Source organism: Neodiprion fabricii, chromosome 3 (genome assembly GCF_021155785.1).
Source record: "Neodiprion fabricii isolate iyNeoFabr1 chromosome 3, iyNeoFabr1.1, whole genome shotgun sequence".
In the NCBI taxonomy this organism is placed as follows: domain Eukaryota; kingdom Metazoa; phylum Arthropoda; class Insecta; order Hymenoptera; family Diprionidae; genus Neodiprion; species Neodiprion fabricii.
The window spans coordinates 2,177,400-2,196,471 of record NC_060241.1 but is presented as its reverse complement, the minus strand read 5'-3'; the positions used below and the strand labels follow the sequence as shown (position 1 = coordinate 2,196,471).

Here is a 19,072-nt window from a genome sequence, read left to right as displayed (position 1 = left end):
TCGCGAATGCAAATCGAATTAAAAGAATGAAATGAGATGAATAAAATAAAAAAAAAAAAAAATGTAAGAAAAGACGGAACGAAATTTCACATCAAACATTTCCATTTGATTTTATCGCATCCGTATTTCCGATTTACACATTTTTCACCTGTGTAAAAATCGTCTTTCATATATTCACATGTATTTTATTTATAGAACTGTTCAGAATTGAAGTATAAATTTATTCTTCATTCGTATATATAATAGTCAATTTTCACCCTGTATTTGATGTTTTATTTATATTCTTTTTTTCTTTTTTTTTGTTTCCCTTTAGCGTGGGGATAAGAAATAATCAATTTTCCTTCAAACCTACGGAATTTAGAATCCTACGCAACAACGGGAAGATTAAGAAAAATAACAAAGTGTTGGAAAACAAAAAAAGAGAAAAAAATAAAAAAATAAAAAGCGTCAAGATATCAAATCTATTTGAATTATCGTCTCTTTTCTTTCGTCGAAGTAATCTCGGTTGATTAAAGAGGAGAATCGAAAAAGAGCTTCGAGTGTAATTTTTTTTTTTTTTTTCAACAAATCGACAAAAAACGTTCGATCGATAAATGTGTATAAAAAAAAAAAAATACAGTTGTTATTATCATTATCAAAAATTCATTTTTGTAGCGGGAATTCCGAAATTTTTTTTTCATCTTCCGATTCTCCCCTCACAAATTCTAACCCCTGAAAAAAAAAAACGAGCAAACGGAGCGAAAATCAAAAAAGGGACAGCGGGTGTAATTTTTTCTGAAAAAAAAAAAAAAATGAAAAAAAAAAAAAACAACGACACGACGAAAAAAAAAAGTCGATCGATAAATAACAGATCAAATACCGCATGAAAGAGGAAAGTGAAGCATTTTTTATTTACCTTTTGATAAAATTCGTTTTTGCTGGCGGAGTTTTGAGGTTTGTTTTTTTTTTTTTTTTTTTTTGTTATCCTCTCTTTCCTTCTCTCTTCCGATTCTCTTGAGCGAGAGAAAGAAAAAAAAAAAAAAAAAAAAAAAAAAAAAAACCAAAAAACCAGCGAAGCCGCGGCTGAACTGCGATACGTAAATTTATGCGACGATGAACCTTCCGGATGATCGAAGGGCCGAAAAGAATCGGGTGAAAAGAAATACCTGGAGACGAGCGTCGGGCTTCGAAACTGCGATAATCGCGAAGTTTGCCGTCGTCGTCGTCGTCGTCGCGACGTAGTCACCGAAAGCATGGGGGCCCTCCGATTGGCCGATGGTAAAACGGGGGTGACGCAGGGGTGAGGGGGGAGGGGGGGGGTGTGTGTGCAAAAACGGCGTCGGCGTCGACGTCGACGACGCCGGGGTTATATAAACCGGATCTGCCGGATCGCACTTCACACCTGCCGCGACTGCACAGAGGAAGAAAAGTTGCACGAAAATCGAACCCGGAACAGGAAAGCTTCGCCAAAAGAAAACACAACAACAAAGGTCAGCTCATTTTATGGTTACTCGATTTTTCAATTAAGAAGAAGAAGAAGAAAAAGAAAAGTTAAATATTATATAAATTCGATACTTGTGTGTATATATTTTTTTTTTTTTTTTTTCCATCTTTCACCAAGGTGAGAAAAATAATTGTTATTCGAAATTGTAGAATTTTTATCTCGCAACGTGCGAACAAACGAAAGGAGAAAAAAAAAACCGTTCGAAAAAATCAACGATTATATTATAATGGAGAACGTTCGTTTTCTGAAATTATTTACATCTTCGCGGTATATTTGTTTGTTGTTTTTTTTTTTTTTTCTTTTTTTTTTCCGAACGACCATCCAACCGAACGAAGATATTAACTTTTACTCGATGGTGAGAACGTGACGAAATTTGACAACGTTGAGATATTTTCTGATTCCATCTTTATTTCATTTACCTTATTAATTGTCGTTATAATTTTTATACCTATCGAATATTTTATTGTTTTTTTTTTGTTGTTTTTTAGTTTTTGGAAATACAAAATTATACGGGTAACGATTACTTTGGCGTGTTCGAATATTGAAGATTCGGAGACTCGAATGTAATATAGTTGTGTCGGTGTAATTTAAATCGGTGCAATTTGTACGAAAATCAATTTGTTTGTTTTTTTTTTTTTTACCAGCACAAATTCGTGTCAATTTTTGTTTGCTTCTTCGATTATCAAAAAAATAAAAAAAAAAACGAGTCTTCTCAGCACCGACAAGTAATTCGTAACGAAATTGATCGAGATTACTTTTTTCATCTATTCACGAACTTTTCAAACATTTCTTTCAAGAAACAAGTCTCGCTGCATAACAAAATACGCTTAAATAATATCCACAAGCGATACAACGCGAAATAATAATAACAACAACAACAACAACAACAGCAGCAACGATTATGCGATAAAGCGCGACAAATAATAACGACAATGATGATTATAATATTCATCTGGCATGCGAATATTATTGTACGAGTGAATTAATAATTTTTGAATTTGAAATGAAAAGGCTCGCGGGCAATGAGACGAAAATAATAATATTTTATCAGGGGAAAAAATACGTGTATAAAAATATGTATATATATATTAATAAAGTTGAAATCTCGAGGGAACTCTCTCGTATCTTTCGTGGGTATGGTACATATATATATATATATATATATATATATATATATTTCACCCTTTAATTTTATTCAGACGGAAGAAAGACGCGAGGGTTGAGTGAGAAAAAATTAAATAGAGAGAGGCGAATTGTATTTTCACCGATTCTCGCAATCATTCATATTTTTTTCCCCTCCTCCTCCTATTCCTCCTCATTCTCCGCCTTCTTCTTCTTCTTCTTCTCATTCTCATTTCTCCTCTTTCACTTTCGTACAAGAAAAATAACAATAAAATGTTTCGCTCGTTTACTCCTGAAACATATATATATATATATACACGCATATGTAACTTACTTTGTGTTTTTTTTTGATTTTTTTGTTAAATTTTTTTCGTTCATTTCTTTTCTTTTCGTATCACTTCGTTTCATTTTCGGGTTCATATATCTACTTAATCAGCAGACTTTCAGAGATTATATAATAAGAATCTGCAAGTATAGCTGAAGGAAAAAGAAGAAGCGTACGATTTTATTTACTTATTTATTTTTTTTTTAACTATTCTTCTTTTCCATTTTCAGTTTCATACTTACTGACAGTTTCCTAATGTCTTTTCGGTGAGAATGTTCTGCGATAGAGATTTGGAGGGAATTTATCGCACGTAGAGGCTTAACTTGTTACATTGAAATAACCAAGGTGACACGTAATTGTCTAGAAATCTGTGTCGCTGCAAATGTATTCAACGATAGTGGAATTTCGACGGAAATTATTTTGATTGAAAATTGATTGATCGACGAGATATCCGTTAATATATATTCCGTACATGCGTATACACACGCACACATGTTACATCAATAATCTATCCGCGGAGATGATTTATTGGACTACTTGTATAAATAAACCAATATATCCGCGCTTGTTTCACACTCTTCGCGATATTATTTATACCCGTCATCCGTACGGTTAGATTATTTGTTCGAATGTTTTTTTTTAACGTAAAGTGTAATTGATATTTCGGGAGGAAAAAGAAAGGGGACGGTAGAAAATTAAAAAAAATAAAATAAATAAATAAACAAATACTTATACACCTCAACGTCAGAATTGCGGGTGAGTTTTGATTTGAGAAGTGCAATCATCGAAAATATTATTACGGTCGGTTGCGTTAATTTTTTTCCGCAACATCGACTTATTCGATGAAGTGAAGGCAAATCGAAAATATTTTCTTCATCTTACCTTGATTTTAATTGAAATTTGTTTGTAAAGTGAAATATTTTTCTTTGCCCGATAATTGTTACTTGTAATCCTTTTTTTTTTTTTTATTTTAATTTTAATTTTTTTTTTTATCATTCACTCGCGGCTTCGACTAATTTTGCAACTAATCAGCCTAGATGTCTCGGCAATATTTCCATTCCATTCAATCTTATACGTCCAGTTTACGAGCACCTGTTGCCCTTCGCTTTTCACCCTCGACGCAAGCTTGTTCGGTGAAATTTATAAGTAAAACTCTGTCTAATTTCCCCAGCGAGACGTGTATTATGTTTTTTGGGCTCAATTTGCAAACGAACAAGGTGCGAGAGAGAGACAGAGAGAGAGAGAGAGAGAGAGAGCAGGAGAGGGATTAAAAAAAAAAAAAAAAATTGCATCGTAATTAAAACACGACATCGTGATGAAAATGAAATCTGAGGACAGAAATAAATTAACGAACGAACGAATTGGAATGAAAATAGAAATCCGTAACGCGGGTCAATTTTCTTTCTTTTTACTAACGAGCCAAAAAAAAAAAAAAAGTTACGAATTATCGTCTAATTAATCGTACGGTTGACAAACGCGATCGGTGGCTTTTTTTTTTTTTTTTTTTTTACTCTTGTTGAAAATTTTTGCATCCTTTGACGAATGAAAGAGTCGTTTGTTTAACACAAGGATGATATTGTTATAATTACGTAAACGAGGAGTTCGCTTCCGATTTGTGAAAAATGAAATGCAAAGAAAATAAAAAGAAAAAAAAAAAGAGACAAGATTGAACATCATCGCGACGTTTTCAAAAAATCAAAATCAAATCGCATTCTTTATCGAATCATGTAAATCTTTTCAGCTCTTTCTTTTTTTCCCCCTTTTTTTTTTGTAGCTTCGACCCTTGCAATGTTTGTTTCTGTTTGTATTACCGTCTCTGTAATAATGAAAAACAAAAAAAAAAAAAAAAAAAAAATTACCGTTCGAAATTTTATCGTCGAGTTGGATAAGAAGAATAAAAATAAAAACAATAATGTTCTCATCTCATTTATCAAGAATATCAAAATTTCGTCGACATCGTTATTTTCTTTCTTTGATCGTCTCTCTAACTTCTATACGCGTGAAATTTCTTTCCTTCTTCTCTTCTATCCCCATCGTTTATTATTTTATACACGATATGCACAACGATACCTGTGTCACATAATGATAATAATAACAACAAAAACAACAATAATTATAATAATAATAATAATTGTTATTATTGTTATTGTTATCGGGGAAAGGAAAACTCGAACTCAAAATACAAATTCTCTCGCAATTCGATTGACAAAGATTGCGTAAAAATTAATACAAAAAAAAATAAAAAAATTCCCCTTTCATCTCAGTCATAAAAGAAATTACTATTTTTTTTTTTTTTTTTTTTTTCACTCTTGGGTCCGATACATTCCTCTCAATTATTTACTCGCTCTTCCTTTTTTGGCTGTTGGGGGATGAAATGGTTCGCCAAAGTTTGAGCTTAACGGGGCTGGTCTTCTCGTTTCGAGGACTGATCGCCGGTTAAAAACCTTGAAATTAGCGTAATAACGCAACGTGTGTGTGCGCACGTGCCTGCCTAATTACTACAGATTTAAATAGTCATCCTAAACGCGACCCGTTCTAAAAACTTTATTCATCAGTCTTAACGATGACTCGTTATTATTAATCTACCGATGACAAATTCTTACCACCCCCAACATTAACGTTATCATTACATATTATAGATTACTTTCAAACCCCTTATATTTTTATCCTACACAAATTCAAGATTACAATCAAAGTATCTTGAATAGAAAATAAACAATTATTCCAAAAGTCCGCGGTATGATTTTTCTCAATATTATCATCCAGTCTAGCTTAAACGATAAATTTCCATCCAAAATAGTTTCATAAATTGTTTAAAAAAGAGAAGAAGAAAAAGAAAAAAAAAACAATAAAAAAACAAAGACAATCGATCGGTTTGCATTTTTTAATAAATTTCTATCGTCGTTCAAATTTGTTTGCCTCGGGTTCGGATCCGATGAAAAAAAAAAATAAAAAATATCCTTTCACCCCAATTTCTCCCCTTCGTAATATATTATAACGCGTTATACGTGTGTTACGGGATTTATCGTATAATCTATACGATATATATAGGCCAACCCTATACAACCCTTAATTGAAAGCCCTTGTTAAGGGCTAATTAATCTGTTGCAAATTCACTGGGCATACACGTATATATGTATGTATATACCGTCACTCTTAATCAGCTGAGCAAATCCGAAGGCTCGACGAAATTATTTCGCGATCCCGATTCACGTTAAATCGAATATTTCTTAAAAATTTTTCACACGCGTAGAACGAAATCGTTGAGCGCAATTTATGACAATTAATTAACATCGTCAAACAAACCTGAAGATTCAAACGATTTGTCGTCGTTTAATCGTGGAAAAAGCTCGTTTGAATCGTGTCAAGTGTATTTTTTTAAGAATGATCATTGTTATTATTATTGTTATTTTTAATACCGCAACAATGGTTCGATACGTAATTCCAATTAACATTCCAACAAGAGTCCTTCTAAATTTGAGCTTCTTTCCCGAAATATCATCAAGGGATGTTTTTTTTTTTTTTTTGTTCAAACTTAATTGTTATTACGTACAGGAATTGATTACTGTAAGAATGATTGCACGCACTTGAGCATTTCTTACTGTAATATCAGACCTGTCTGAATTTGACCTCTTTTCCAAAATTTCGTCAGGGGATGTTATTTTTTTTTTTTTTTTTTTATCATCCTCACAAACTCAACCGTTATTCACACAGCAGATGAGAATTCACCCGGGTATAAAACGGCGCAACAACACCGCGAGGAAATATCTTTCGTGGAAAATTGAAAGTGAGCTTTTCTTTTTTTTTTTTTTTTTTTGTCTAAAAAAACTTCTTCGTTCATCCGTTTCTCTCTCTCTCTCTCTCTCTGTTTCGTTTTCATCGAGAATGTTGTTTTTCGTAAGTCGCGATGTCGAAAAATAATAAAAAAAAAATAAATAAAAATTTACAAAAAAATAAATAAACAAACCGGAGCTTTCTGTTTTTTTTTTTTATTTTTTTTTTATTTTCGCACACGCTCAGACAAACACGTGTAAAAATGCAAAGGCTTACGTAGTGCGAATACACGCGCGTATCGATAAACAACAACAACAACAACAACAAACGTGAAAAATTATGAGGAAATTTCCGAAAACTGTGGGGGATGAGATTCGTAAAGTTTACCTTTAATCGGGGACAGATATATAGATGTAAGGGGATGGTGAGAGTTTATACGTGACTCGTTGGGTAAACAATGTTGCTTTTTTTTTATTCCAGAGTAAAAGCGAGCGAAAGAGGAAGGAACGCGATCCGCGAAAACCTGAGGTAAACGGGTTTCGTTCGCTTTGTGTATTTCCTACACCCTGCAAAGAACTATATAAGTAATTTCCGCTTCGCGAACCTTTTTTTTTTTTTTTTTTTTTGGTTTTTCTTTTTCTCTCTCTCTCTCTCTCTTCTCCCTTTCTTCTTCACATACTTCTTTTTTCTCAGCTATCGCGTTGCATTCGGCCGTCTCGCGTCGTCGCGTTAAATGCGAAATAACAGTTACTAATAAACAACACTTAGGTACAACTACAACGACGATGACAAAAAAAAATTATCACTGAATTATCGACCATCGAATTCGTACAATTTTATCAAACACGTATTATTCTTTTTCAATTAATGAAAATGATGGAAAATCTTTACAGTTTCTTTCACGTTCGTCGTTTTAAAACACCGATAAAACACGCCTCGTCAATACTTGTATTAACAAAAAGAAAATTACATTTTTCCTCATCTCGATCCTACATGATCGAATTGTTTCAGGCGAGATGAGGAACGGTCTATATATATGTATATATGTATATATATAAATTGGTCGGTGTAATAATTTATACCGATATTACAGGCAGACCCGCGTGTATATAAGTATACATACATATTTATTTTATGTATATACGTATACATGTACAGATCGCACATACTTGATAAATATATTGTTACAGGCGTAATACGTGATCGCGGCTTCGAGTAGGCAGGCATTATAATACTCAAAGTGATCTAACCGCGAGCACAGAATATTTCGCGGAGCTTTTGCCGAGGGATTAGCGCAGAAAATTGAACATACCTTCTGACATATATATATATGTATGTATGAACGTATGCATGTGAGTGTACGTTGTACGTTGCTTATAGACACAGGGTCGCAGGTATAAATTAATTAGCTGATGGAAGAGAAGAAATGCTTGATTCGCTAACTGGTATCGGTTTCGAATGACGAGAATAATTGCGATCAGAGGAATTGGAACTGACGGGGCGGGACAGAAATTCCGAATTTGAAACGTTCCGAGAGCGACTGATGCCGAATTTTTTGCTGGCGAAAATTGAAGTAAAGATATCAAAGTTTGAGGAAACGTGAAAGTTTCTAAAGGGGTAAAAAATTCTGAAAGAACGCAACTTCGACGAGTCAAAGTTCCAAATGAATTTTACGTTTCGTCGCTTGTTGTTTCCTTCTTTTTCTACCGTTTTGTCAATCTTTAAAATCGTCATAATTTTCGAAGAAAATACGAAATCCTTAAAAACTCGTAACGTCAGTGCTTGCAATAATCGAAATTGAAAATAAGAAAAATACTCTTCCGTAATTGCCACATTCGCTCTTTTTTTTTTTTTATCAACACCAAATATACCCAATCAATTTGCATCCACGTTCAGTACTAACTACTTTTTCAATATTTGTTAAGGTCACGTTTTCGCATCGTTGGTTAAAAATATTTTTCACATGCGCGGAGACAATAATTGTTACAAATTTCATACGCTGCAACTATTCTCGCAATAAAGATATCGCGTTATTTTCCACACATTTCGCCTTCTCTTCTCTATCAAATACACATGGCACGGATCACGTATATCATTCGTTCGCGTTCATACGTTACTCCGCAGATGTTGTTTTTTGTTTTCATTTTTTTTTTTTTTCGCTTCTTCTTTCTTCCATTCTTTATTTTATGCAGAAAGAGTTGCGCACAGAAGTTAATTTAATCTCCACCTGCCACACGCTTTCAAAAACTCGATGCGGTTTCCTTGCATTTTCACCCGTATATGCGTAAATAATTTTATCATACATTCGCGCGAGTGTTTCTGTGCACTCTTAAATTCTTATCTTCAAAATACTTTTATGAAAGGCGGAAAAATTATACACACTTGTTGTATAGTTGGGTTAAAAAAATTTCCATCCAACCTACAACAATACCTCTAATAATATCAATTTTTACATCGCCTTCGAGAGTTTTGAGAAATATTCAAAAAATCAGTTTCACAAAAAATCGCTCCGATTTTAAATAATTTACGAATCATATCCTTTCGCGATGTTTTTCTCTGCGTGGTGGAAAACAAAAAAAAAAAGAAAAAAAAGGCTCTGACAAGGATTAGATCCGTGATATAAATCTCTCCTTTCTGAACGATTATTAGATTATACCGTTTACGGATGATTAATCTTCAAAAACGCGAACAGCTCAACTGATTGCCAAATTCTCGAAGAACCGCAACTCGTCTCTCATCTCATCTCATCGTTCTAACGATTATAGAATATATAATTAAATTGAAATATACCAACAAGTTGAACGATACGACGAACAAAAGGAAGAAAAGATAAGAGAGAGAGAGAGAGAGAGAGAGAGAGAGAGAGAGAGAGAGAGAAAAACGATGAAAAAAATATAACTCTTGAAGAGAAACAATCAAATTTTCGGTATCGAGATAAATGTTGTTGTTACTATTATTATTATTATTATTATTTCAATTTTTACCTCTACACAATTTCTTTCATCTCCTTTACAAAGTCAAAAAGACAAAAATCTCGCGACCATCCCGGAAACGTTTGGATGAACAAAAAAAAATTCAAAGCTTACAGAATTCTTCGCAGAGAAATAATTTTCCGTGAAAAAATTTCCAGGTCCCCTTTAATTCGAACTTGTACGTTTTTTGCCGGAAATCAATCGATTTTCAATGTTTCATCGTCAAAGGTGAATTTCATTTTTTTTTTCTTAAACAAACTATCATCTTTTTCCCAGTTTATATAATCGTTGTTGAAAAAGAAAAAAATCGGGCCGTTTTTTTCCCTATTCCGTTCGCTCGTCTTCTTTTCCTATTTAATCACAAAGTCTCTCGGCGAGTTTTAGCGAATTAATACTTTCGCGGTACTTCCGGCGTGGAGAATTATCTTAACCGGCAATCGAGCGCCGCCGGTACATGTAATTAGTTAATCTTCTTCTAATTACTCGACTACCGCGTTTCCATCGGATTACTTTATCGCCTGGCATTGCTGCGCGCCATTTGCAATTATTTCCAACCCCGCTGATCAGCATCCGCTATTCCTCCTGCCGCGGTTTAAACGATAATTGGATAACGTCCGTTGAATATTGTCACCGATTTACCTCTTACTTAACACAAACAGAGAGCGAGAGAGAGAGAGAGAGAGAGAGAGAGAGGGAGGAAAGTGATAGTTATTCTCAAATTAAACGCCAGTATAATGCATTAATCATTGCAAATCTACCCAACTTTTGCAATATATTTCATTCTCTAATTCATCGACATTTCGATTTTCAATTTTCCCGAGTGATTTTTTTCTGCGCTTATTTTCGTTCTCGATTCTTTTCCTTTTACTTTCATTTCGTACGCATTTCGTACTTTTCGCAAATCGTTTCCATTTGTCGAATAGTTTTTTTTACTTCACCTCATTTACTTCGAATATGAATTGTCACGATTTCATTCGCTTCTTCGTTACGTGACATACGCGTGTAAATTTTTATTTTTTTCTTGGAATCATCGTCGAATCATACGGGCAAGGTTGTAAATCAAATTTGCAATATCGTGAAATGTTTGCACTGAAGGGAAGAAAAAAATTTTAAAAAAAATAAGAAAAAAACACCGTTAATTAAACAAGTATCTTACGTACGGCAGGGTTAATTATTTACTCAGCCAATTACATCGCGATACGTGAAAAAGTGAGGAAAGGAAAACTAGACTTGAAAGCAAAAAAAAGAAAGTGACGATCAACTTGTGATATTACATTCCAAAGAAAATATAACAATTGCCGTTTAGATGTGTTTGTTATACATGAGGGGTTGAAGAGAGGTTCGCCTTTTCTGTTTCCCTAAAAAAAAATAAAATATATATATATACACACACACGAGAGAATCCGCGAGGCATACGAAACGCTGTTTAAGCCCAGGTCACAAACGTACGTATCCTCCCTACGTACACACAGCTTTTACGTACATTTGAAATTTTGCAAACGGTTGAAACTCGGTATTTGCATAACTTATTTTAAGCGCCGTAGCGTTCCCTTAATTTCTCTTCTTCTTGACGTAATGCTCGACCTCTTCGTATACCGACGACGCTTGGATTATACACGCAACGCACGTAATTCGCACACGCGGTTCGCTCTTAACAAGTCGCGTATATTCGCAGAATAATAATAATAATAATAGGTCCGACAAAGGTTGTCGCAATTATAAATAAACATTTTCATTCCTATTCCATTTTTCTGTTACGTTTCTTGTACGATTTTTCCATCTCTGAAAAGAAAAAAAGAAAGAATTCAATTCGATTCTCAATATTTCGACGCAACAACGCAAGGTCTGAATATGCCCTTTCATCGAAAGCGATGAAAATAGTTGTTAAAAAAAAAAAAAATGATGATAACGAAAGATGAGATTCCGAAGAATTTTTTTCACACGTAGTAAAACAGTTGTGGAATAATTGACGGTCGAAGGTGAAAAATGTGTAAAAATTCACGAGCCCTTTTCTGACGTCGGTGAATCGGCGCAAGAAGATCACGAGGTGAATTAAAAACGTTGAGGGAATATCATTGGCCGAGCTTGCGTGAAAAGCTCAATGCAGGTACGCAGACGTGACGGAAAATAAGAAGCAAAGAAGATTCGCACGTCGTAGGCGAAGCTTTCGGGTTGTGTTATATACAACGGGATGAGGGAAACACTCCCGTTTGTGTTAAGATCCTCCTCTCCTCTCCTCTCCTCTCCTCTCTTGGCCGTAAGCTTCTTGTAATCTCTCCCTTGCGAGCCGCAACTGCCAGCAGCTCTGGTACCTCACTAACTCTTCCTTGAATGTACTTGCTCACCTTTCCACCACCTCCACCCCCTCCCCATTCATCCCTTCATACCTTTCTCCCTTTCCCCCTGGAGGGTTGGGGACGTATTATATTCTTCTACGTGACTTTTCCCGCGGTTTCTGGTCTTTTTATAACAGCTGTGCCGCACTTTCCGCTGATCGAGAGGTTGTGACGAACGAATGATTGATTTTTATTGAAAAACCACTCACGAATTTTCTTTCAAACGATTCTATGATCAAAGTTTTATCAAATCTACAAGTGATCCGCGCTTTGATCGGTTTTTATTTTGTTTCTTTTCAAAAACTTACGCCGACCATCGTATAATTTAAATTCTACAAGTCGATGAGATTTTTAACTTTGGAAAAAATTTACACACACACACGCGCACGGTGTTTTTTCAAAGGCGATGAATTCGTGAAATTAATTTATTCGCAGCGGTGCGAGAATCTGACGCGAAACAAAAAATTTTTTGAACTACGAAATCTCGTGAGGTCAAAAGGTAAACGAAGTTAAAAGTAGAATAAGAATGAAAAAGCGAGACAGAGACAGAAAGAGAGAGAGAGAGAGAGAGAGAAAAAGAATCCTCCACAATCCTTCGAACCCACCGATATTCTCCTCTCTTATTAAATATTTAAATTCCACTTCGTGGCTTTTTCTTCTCTCATTCCCTTCTTCTCTTTTCCGACTTAGAATTGGATATTCGAGAACAGCGTGTTTCAATTCTGCAACGTGCAAAAGTCACTTTGTCGCGGATTAGACCTTGTGTCGGTAAATATAGAAAAAAGAAAAAAATAAATAAAAAAGCAAAACTCAGCGAATCGAGAACGAAGTACGTACGTCGTACGAGATTGTAAAATGAAGGATTCAACGACTGGCTTATACATACATATACATGCAGGCTTATTTTTGTTCCTCCCCCTTAAAAAAGAACAAGAACAAGAAGGGAATTCGTTGAAAATCAATTGCCGTTCAACAAATTTTACGAAAACGAAACGTGCGAGTAACGTCGAAAATAAATTCGTAAAAAAAAAAGCAAGAAACGAAAACCCGATGAAACTTTGAAAAATTGAAAACTTTGCCAATTTTCAAACAAGGTTCGTGCGGTTACAAGAAATATCAAATCCGCAAATTTTTTCTTCAAAATTTATTTTACAGTTTTTCCAACGTTGCGTTATTATTGTTTCATTCCTTTCGTACAACGGTGTATTTAATTACAGACTAAAATTAATAATCGTTCCGAAATATTCTCGTCTTATCGAGTTGCGGTAGCGTTTAAATTAATTTACGTGTACAAAGAGCGGATCGGTATAAATATAAAAAAAAGGAAAAAGACACGAAAAAAAAAAAAGAAAGAAGAAGCCGCTTCGCGAGATCAGAGAGTGCTGAGAAATTAATATTCGCGGTTTGGCGAACTCGACGAGCTTTTCCGAAGAAGCTGCGCTTTCCTTACACACATATATATCATATTTATATATATACATATATATACACACGATGACGGTCAGCATATTATCGCGGTCGGATTTTGCGGACTGGATAATTTCCCCCAAGAGTATTACGTATATAATATTAGCTTCTTCAAAGACTTTCACCGTTTTCATGCATATGATGCATTATTAAACCGGCTTTCGTATCTCTAGTTTTTAACGACGCACGGCCGTCTCTTTTCCTTTTTCCTTTTTCTTTTTTCTTATTTTTTTCTTTTCATTTCACAGGTACCGGTACGCCTTTCAAGTCGTTCACTTTTCCCCGATCTTTTTCTCCTATCCCTCCTTCACCTCTTTCTTCTACTTTATTTCTTTCCCTTTCCTTCTTTCTTTTATCTGTCAAAGTTTGCGCAGGGCGCTGAGCTCAAAAGCATATTCATCCTCCTCCTTTTCCTCCTCCTCCTCCGCCTCTTATTAACAACAACCTCTTTTGCATCGTTCTTTTTCCCGTCGGGCAGAAATTTCTTCCCAGTTATGCGAGGGAAAATGTAAAAATTCATCCCTTGAGCGGGAATTTAGCAGCAAAACTTTGTTAAGGATAAGATTTTTTGATCCTTTTATTTTGCTTTGTTTCGTTTTTTTGTTTTTTTGTTTTTCTCACGCTTCACATTTGGCGAAAATTTTTTTCATTCACTCGTAAGCTAGTCAGTGATGAAATTTTCAATCGTTTCATTTGTTTTTCGGAAAATCATTGGATCACTCAATTTCGAAATTTTTTTATCCCATCTCAAAAATCTTACAACGTGAAACCCGATCGAAATTTATCGAATACTTGAAAGCAATTATAAACATCATTAAGATTTTACCCAATCAAAGTATGCAGAATTTTTTTTTCTTGTTTGTAATTAAATTTATTTAAAACTGACTAAAATTGTAACGGTGTCAAGAATTTTTCTTTTTTCTCCTTGTCTTGCAAATTGTGTAAAAGTTCTGCGGAGCGGAGAAATTGATAATAATACCAAGCTAGATTCTTATAAATTGTTTATCATCGTTTCAAGGGAAATCTGCCACGGCTTGAAATTCATCTGAAATTTTTATGCAGCTCTTGTATCGAGGAATCGTGAAATCTGGTGGCTTGGAGATGAAAAATTGAACACGTTGCAAGGTTTTCTGGGCCGGTTGAGTGAATGAATATCGTGAATATTAAATTTCTTGGAGAGTGATTCGCAGGTGAAACCTGATTTTCCTTCAGAGTGAGAGAGAGAGAGAGAGATAGAGAGAGAAAGGGAACGAGCAATTTCACCGTTCGTAAAGTCTGTTTACATGGAAATTTACCTCATTCAATTTTCTCTGCGACGAGAACAACGACGAGCAACGATGATTATAATGATGATGATGACGACGATGATGACAAAGAGAAATAGCCAAGACTGCTATTTTTTTTCCGTTAAATAATTCACGCAGCTTACGTTTTAACGAAAACTTCCAAAATATCATCAAGATCAAAATTTTCTTTCCTTCATTCGTCGATTGGCATGAAAAAAAAATATATATGTATATATAATCTCTAGAACCGTTGTAATAATTTAAAGATTCGAAAAAAAAAACAAAAACACGCAATTTTTATCAAAAATATGTAAAATCAGACGATTCGGAAATTCCTTCGTATTTTTGTTTTTGAATAACGTGAATATTTCTAATGAGTGTTTTAATTTAATTTTTTTCACTCTCAAACGGATGGAGAGTTTTTTTTCAATCACACGACGCGACTAAATTAGTTCAACTGAGATCTTTCTTAACCTTTTATTTCGTCACTTTTTTCTCTTACAATATCCTTAATTCCCCTGAATAAGAATAAGAGTCGAGTGTTTATACCGCGTTCTTACTTTTCGCCCCACTCATTTTCCGTCTCTTTTATCTTCTTCTTCTTCCTCTTCTTGCTCTTATTTTGATTCGTTTTGGAAGATGAGCCGCAACCTTCCTTCCTTCATTCATTCATTCATTCATTCATTCGTCCATCCATTATTCAAGCTCATCCTAATCGTTTCTCTTATCGCGGAGGCGATTCTGAAGTCTCGGATAACCGAAAATCTCGTTCCATGCGACTTGGAAACGAGCCCCTAAAAAGAGGGAAACTCGAAACCCTAAAAACCTGATCCAAAGTTCGCTTTTCAACGGTTTTGCATGCAGTTTCAATAAATTTATTTCGATCTCGCGAATAATTTGCAAAACAGTAGAACCTAAAATGTAAAACTCGAAACCTTCGCATCTCGTCATCCGTCAGAGAAATTTATATAAAAAATTTCAATCTTTTCCCCCATGTAAATCCCTTCGGTTAAATTCACAAACAGAATTTTTTATCGGCTGTATCTTCTCCTCATTTTATTTTTATTCGTTTTCTCTTGTACTTTTGTAAAATTTCTACTCTCTATCTTTCTCTCTGAATTGCGTCACGTCCTTTTCAGAGTGACAGACAGTTGCTCTCCGGGGTTTTGTCTCCGTCGCTTGTGGCTTCCTGTTTACCTGCGCGTAACAAACCACCGACGAGGCCTTTGATATAAATTTTTTATTCCCTCTTTTCGGAATCGTTACAATATGTCACGCTGTAAATTGGCGTCGAATAAAACGGCGAACGAGTTGGAAAACGTTTGTTTCAATTTATTTTTATATCCTCATTGTTATTATTGATATATTTTGTTTTTCTTTTATCACAGTTTACACGTGTATATATATATATATATATATGTATAAACAAATCAATTAGCCCGGTGACAAATAAAAATAAAAGTGGTGATATTTTTTACTCAAAGAGAATTTTCAATCCTTCTTTTTTCTCATCTCGCGCACACTTGTCTCATTCAATTTGTTTATTCTGTTGTTTCTTTTTCATTTCTTTCTTTCCTTCTCGACGTTTCTATCAATTATAGAAACACAAGGATATCGTATGTATTATCGCATTGTAAAGGTGAAGGATTCGATCGCTCCTCAATAAAAAGTCGAACAACGAATTTTTCTTTCATTTTTCTTTTCATTTAAATCTTCTAACGAATCGAAGTAGCGATTGAATTTTTATTTTACGATCTTGGGCGAACAAAATGCAGTCCGATATTTGGAATTCTAGCTGTAGTGTAACAATTTTCTCTGTTTTTTTTTTCTTTTTACTTTCTGCTTTTCTTTCGCGAAAAAGCCAATTTTCTCTATTTTCTTCCGTCGTTGCTTGTTCGTTTCTTTATTCACGTTTAGAAATTTCGCGGCGAGCGTGTGAGCGGGAAAAAAAAAAAGAAAAATGTAACAAAAAATGAAATACCGAAGAAACGCGAGAACATCAAAGTTAGAGGAATGAAAAAACTCGATTGTGAGGAAAACGGATTCGATGAAAAAAAGGGGGGGGGGGGGGGGGTACCAAAACACAGAACAAGCAGCCAACAAAAGAAACGAACCGAGAAAGTAAAAGCGAAAACAAATAAACAAAAAATTACGTTTTTGTAAAATTCGATAATAACAAATACACCCTAAATTTTATTCAAATAAATTATAATATTTTTCGTTTTATGTCATTTGTATAACTGATGTATAAATTTGATTGCTAATACGACAAATTTGTATTATTTTATACGCATTCGAATAATAATAAAATAATTTCGAAGGCTTAAACCCTTTCATCCGAATCTATGGATAGTGAAAATAATCGTGTAACGAAATTGAATTTGAAAAAAAAAAAAAAATTAAGCAAAAGCTTCGAACGTTTTTTTTTCTCTCTCTTTTTACCCTCTTTTCGGTTCGTTTCTTTTTGTTTTTTTCTCATCACACTTTATATTATAATAAATTAAACATAAAAGGTGGCTGAAAATCAATTTTCTTGTCGGTTAATTCAACGACTGATCGTGGCTTTTTTGCTGGCTCAGGGTAAACCTAATACGATAATCCGATATCCCTAAATATTTGATCAGATAAACGGCGACGCGTGTAAATTATATTCAGTATCGATCTTGTATGACATACGTACGTGTACGTGTAATACATATTGATAAAAATTACTCGATAGTTATAATAAATATTGAAAATTATAATGCAATATTATACGTTTGTTATTTTCTTTTTTTTTCAGACATCATAAATCATGTTTATTTTTATACATCGATTTACGTTAAAGAATATTCAAATTGCGCCAAATTGATCAAGCTTGGTTGTAAGAATTGACTTCTTTTCTTTGCAGCGATTCAAGTAGTGTTTTTTGTTTTTTTTTATTTCTTTTATTCCCCCAATCCACGTATATTATCGTTAGAAAATTCACCCCTTTCCCCTTTTCACCTACTATTCACCGATCTCGCGTAACGTGTGTGAAAAAGATTTTTTATATATGATATGAAACCGTCATTAAAGAAAGTAAAAATAGAATAATAATAATAATAATATTAATAAGAAAGAAATAAAGAAAGAAAGAAACTAACAGAGAAATGTACATAGAATGACAAATGGAACGGATGGAAAAGGTGAAAAAAATAAAATAATTATAATAATAATAATAATGATGAAAGTGAAATTTCGAGGTCGGCAAGTTTCGGTAGCAAAAAGTTTCATTTCCAGCTGAGACAATGGAGAAATAATACCGAGAGAATGAGGCGTATATATATATATATATATACAGCGGAAGTAAAAGAGATGATTACAAAAAAGAAAAAATCGAATAGATTTAGATTAGTTTGCGTGTGTTTTTTTTTTTTTTTTTCTCTCTTTGGCGGAACCCGAATAAGAAAATTATAACGTTCGTATAATAACGTACGACGAAATTGTTTCTAAATGGGAGGTGAGAAGGGAGCGTAGAAAAAAAAAAAAAATTGCGATAAGGGAAAACTGAACAAGCGTGTTTATAAACGAACGCGACGAGTAATAAGCGCGTGAATTCTGATTAGGCATTTATTATAATAATACGTCGTCGTATCGCGGCTGACGACGAATACAACCGGAAATAACATTTTTTTAACCACTCGCCGTCCTGCCGTACAATTATGACTCACACTCAGTGAGAAGGATATTAGAAAATAGAGAAAAAAAAAGAAAATAAATAAAGAAATGGGGTCAGGAGGGAAAAAACGAATTTCTCTGCGACGCGGGAGAATGAAAAGTAAAATGAAAGATAAAGAATGACAAAACCGCGGAGAAGCTGAGATGTGCGAAAGATGAGACGCGCGATTTGAAAATTGAATTATAAACGTATATAAACAATGCAATTACTGTTGCAGCTATAGATTTTTTTTTTTTTTTTTTCACTCGCCGTCATTGTTACATATATACTATTATTTGCGGTAAAATTCAATTTTATCACAACCGTCGTACGAAGATGGAATTTCATCAACTCTTACTTCGCAACTATACCTATATATACATACGATTTATATACAGCGCGCGTAAACTTTGTTACATCGAACAAATGCGCTATGTACGTTAAATACCTACATATGTTAACTTTACACGAATCGTTGTTATACAAGTTTTCGTATTTACGCACATGTGTGCTCAACTTTCGTGCAGCGCTAAATGTTACAATTCCCTTGTACATGTACGCGGGAAGCGAAATTGAATTATGCGGCGGAAAGAGATAAAAAGAAAAAAAAAAACAAGAACCAAAGACG

At 34.1% G+C, this 19,072-nt stretch overlaps 1 protein-coding gene across 1 annotated transcript in view; it reads left to right on the top strand.

Annotated features, from left to right (window-relative positions):
- The first annotated feature begins 1,367 nt into the window (after positions 1-1,367).
- The window catches only part of LOC124178045 (diuretic hormone class 2), a 30,053-nt gene continuing 12,348 nt past the window's right edge, over positions 1,368-19,072 (top strand). The window contains exon 1 of the mRNA XM_046561133.1: positions 1,368-1,469. The gene's annotated coding sequence lies outside the window, so the exon portion shown is untranslated. The remainder of the gene's footprint in view (positions 1,470-19,072) is intronic.